We start from the raw sequence: 4585 nt of genomic DNA, 5'->3' as shown, positions 1-4585 counted from the left end.
GCCGCGTCATCCTGCCGCCGCGCCTTTCCCCTAGCGCCATTGCCGCACCTCTCGCAGCCCCCGTCTCGCTTCTGCCACCGCCACGATCCTTCGCCACCGCCGCCGCCCACTCAAGCCGCCACCGCAGCCTCCATCCGCGGTCGCCGCTCCCTCTCACCCGCCGCCGCAATCCGCCGCTGTACCCCACACCGCTGCACCCTAACCCTAGTTTTTTATTTCACCATGTCTTCCGTCACCTCCTCCGCCTCCAACCCGCTCGCCGACGCCAACCCTCTCGACGCCGCCGACATCTCCATCCTCAACATCTACGAGCGGCTTCGTTCCGCCTTGCTCAGACGGACTCCTCCTACTACGCATGGAAGACATACTTCTCCCTCATGTTCCGGGAGTACAACCTCCTTGACCACGTGGACGACTCCGTCGATTCCAGCCTTGTGCCCGCGCATCATGAGTGGTCCACCACTGACGCCACGCTCGTCCGGTGGTTCTTCCTCACCATCTCGCCGGACCTGTTTCATACGGACGTGCAACACGGTGATGATGCTCTCGCCGTTTGGACAAAGTTGAACGGACTATTCACCGACAATCGTCTCCAACGTCACGTTTTTTGCAGCAAGAGTTTTTTGGGTGCCACCAAGACAACTCCTCCGTCGACGATTACTGTCGCCGTCTCAAGACTCTCGCTGACGAGCTCCATGACATCGGAGCGAAGATTGATGATGATCTCCTCCTCATCACTCTCACCACCGGTCTCAACAGGACTTCGGAAACGCCGCGGCGAACCTCACACTCATCCCCGAACCCTACTTCGCCAAGTTTGTGGCCTATCTCCGGTTGGAGGAGAGTCCGATGAAGCAAGTCAAGAACCGGGCCATGCACAGCGCTTTTGCCGCCGGCACCACCTGCGGTCCTCCACCACCGCCCGCTCCCCGGTGCATCAGGCGTACAACGCTTCCCCGCAGCCGTAAGGAGGGTACCCACGGCGGCAGCTGAGTGGCGCCTACAGTTTCCCGATGGCATCTCCATCTCCTCCGCTGGCGCTGCCTCCGGCGCCATGGGACCAAGTGCATGACGCAACCAAGTGCATTATATTTGGGTAGGGTCATGATATCCATTTACCATAATGTTTACTTGTGTGATTGAAAAATTTAGGAACTCTTTTAGTAAAAGGAATTATTCATGTAGAAAAAAGGTGTGCACTTTTTGTTTATTATAAGCCCTATTTATTTTTTGTAAACTAATGTTCAGAGTCAATAAGTCAAACTTTGAGTAGTTATCAGCTATTTCCAATGTATAGCATATTCCAGGGCGTTTCGGTGCCCTGGCGCAGCTGGACCTGAAATTTTCCACTTTTCTTTCATATTGAGCTGCATGCATATGCGTCAGTGTTTTTTCCTTGAGTAAAATATTTATAGGCGGGAGTTAGTGCATGCATTTGCATGCATACGGCAGTTACTACATATGGTAGCTGCAGTAGCTCTTAGTGTGTTGATCGGATGCATAATGTTGATTGATCTAGTATATCCAAGGGCTAAATTAATTTGGGTGATGTGGCTCAAGAAGAAGCTACATAATTTCTAGTAGTGGGGACTAGCTATTTAGGTATAGTAGATAAGTGAAAGTGGTGATAACTGATAAGTAAAAGCTTGATCATCTTAGAGGAAAAGGCTTTAAAAGAAGTGTTCGTCGGCTAGCGACTCCATAGTCTTTTCAAGTGTAAATAGCATAAAACTTTCACAATAAGGTTAGGGCAAAAAAAGGTATTGTGCAAAAAAAAAATCTTCATTGATACCAACCATTTCTTTCTGCAAAGAACCCTGATGACCGATTTAGTTATGTCTGACCCTGATTATAACAGGCCGGGTCCACTCGTCAGGCAGAAGTGGCACAGGACAGTGGCTGGTAGTGGTAGGTGACCAACGTTACATGCACGTTGAGGCATGTTCTCAAACACCTCGCCGGCCCTGATGCCCTCCCAGCCACAACAGCCTCAGATTGGAGCGCCTCCCTCTTCTTGCATGCGCATGTACCTGCAGGTGACCAGTGGTCGCAGGCAGGACTACCACCCAGCTACTATAGTGATTCAAAGAATGGGTGATACTTCGTCCTTGAATTCTGACATGTGCAGCATGGGCATGGAAAGCTAGGCTGGCTCAATACAGAGACCAATCAAATTGAGTGGACGTATCAGCTATCGTCGCTACAAATTGCTAGAGTCGAGCATCACCGATGGACAATTAGTGCTCACATGTGCCATGTGACGGTGATAGTGGTAGAGAAAATAACTGGAAGGTGGAGGGCGCTCCTTGTCCATATATATGTGCTAGTAGAATCTGGCTCTTTGCCTATCGAGTTGGAAGGATTGCCCCGAAGGCCAAAGTTGTCGTGCATGACCCGGACGTGGACATGCTCGGTGGAAGTTTATTCTTTTAACTGTACTCAGTGGTAGTCCTATGGTCAAGCTCATCTCTGTTCTCGAGGGCGCCATTGCTGATCGAATAAACTGATGTACACAATTGATGACGCTGGCTTACAGTCAAAGCAAAACACAAACAACCTAATTGTGTAGTGTAGCATTCCAGAGTGAAACCAATCCAACCTTCACTGCAGCAATGGTTCCCACTTAATTGAAAGCCTTCACGTTTCCCACTTAATTGTTGAGAAAAAGTAGCTCAACACATTCATTGTGCTTTATTATCTAATTTTCTCCATAATATCGGGGTAACTCGAGAAATGCACCTACACATGCTCCTCCAACATCTGTGTGACACCATATATAGTGGAGCATCTCATGCTGTCACAACACAACTCAGGGAGGCAAGATCTGAACTGAGTGGGCTCCACAAAGCTAAGCACACGCATATGCAAAGATGTTGTTGTGTGGATCATGCATATACATTGTTAAAACAAATTGTTTGGGCTAAATACGTATACTAATAGGAGCCTACGAACGTGAGGCATTGGGAACAAGAAAACATGAAGGGCGCAAAGTACTTATATATTTTGGAAGCTCTTTGGCAGAATACATTTTCACCCACTGCCCCTTCTCTATCTACATCAGCGGCTGTCACAGAATTGAAGTGAGCGATGGCAGAAAACCCACGGATTGGTCCAAAGGGCCAGCTCACGCCTGCATGCCATGTAGCTCTGGTGGGTGGATCTGGCCGGCGGAAATGTGGTGCTACTCAGAGTAGGAGCTCCACCAGGCATCTTAGAGCAGGAGGTCGACGAAGCGATGCAGGATGATGCACGCGCGCGCCTCGACGCATCTAGGGGGGCTGAATTAGCAACACGGGTTGTAGATGCTCTAATGAACCTGCTGAATTGACTTTTCATGGAAATTTGGGGAAACTGAATTGTGACGTTCCCCTGTGTGCCCACAATGGAGCCTGATCTGAAGAGCATGCGACCGGCGTAAGGCTCGGTCGTTTGGCCGTTGTAAATCGTTTGCCTTTTCGTTTTGTCTTCTACTCCCTCCATTCTTAAATATATGAAGTTTTGCTAGTTTGATAACTACCAAAATGTCATACATTTAGGAATTAGAGGGAGTATTATATAAGTCTTGAATGCTTGGAGCATAGTATATAGTTCATGTGTGCAGCGTTTCGGTGCCTAATCATCTGCATCCGGTCAGAAAAAAATAAAAATAAAATGTTTTTTGCATGGTAGAAAAATTGTTACATGAGGTTCGCTTCAATTTTCAGATCCTTGGGCAATCTTAATAGCTCTCGGCAAAAAAGACAAATCGATCAGAATAGTGCACGAACAGTAAACTTTTTAAGACCTCGAATTTGTCTTTTTTGCCGAGAGCTGTTCAGATGTCCAAATGATTTGAAAGTAGCAGCGAACCTCACGCATCAAATTATCTACCATGAAAAAAAAGGAATTTTTTGAAGTTTTTAGTATTTGTTTTGATTTTTTCCATCAGCGTGGGTGCAAATGAGCCTAGGCTCAGAAGTGGATTATCGCTTCTGCATTATAGTATTTTTAAATGACACTCCATAGCTGCAGTTTAATAGTTTTCTATTTTTATACATGGTTGTTTATGTAAGTCCGCCATACTACATTTGAGTTGTAATAGTTTCAGTTTTTTTGTAACACGTACTTATGTATTTCTCTTAACAGGGTTCCTGAAGCAACATGTGGGGTATCGCCTAGTTCATATATTACTTGTTTTTTTTTTGCGGAAGTAGTTCGTATATTCCTAATGAATGAAATTGACACAGGAATCGGCTAAGAGTCTTTCGAGGGTTTCTTGCATCAGTAGGTATTGACAAAATTATCCGGTTTTATCTTGGCCCAGCGGCGTAGCGACGGGTGCTCGGGACGGTAGCGTGGGTGGCATGTGGCTGTGCATCGACATTCTAGTTGCCCTATGGTGGAGTGTGGCGACAGGAGGCGTGAAATCCGGAGGCAGCGTGTATGCGGGATTCCGGTCAGATCCGTCCAAATTTGTCTCCTAGGTTTAGCATGCCGCGAGGGAGGTGTCTGGATCCCGTCGGAGGTCTCTGCTTGGGTTGGTCTACGGCGGCGTGGCGCCGGCATCTCGTGGCGTACAGTGGCCGGTCTACGGTGTGGCGTCCAG

This window comes from Triticum aestivum, chromosome 4D, assembly GCF_018294505.1.
Source record: "Triticum aestivum cultivar Chinese Spring chromosome 4D, IWGSC CS RefSeq v2.1, whole genome shotgun sequence".
Classification (NCBI taxonomy): domain Eukaryota; kingdom Viridiplantae; phylum Streptophyta; class Magnoliopsida; order Poales; family Poaceae; genus Triticum; species Triticum aestivum.
Note: the sequence above shows the minus strand (reverse complement) of the source record.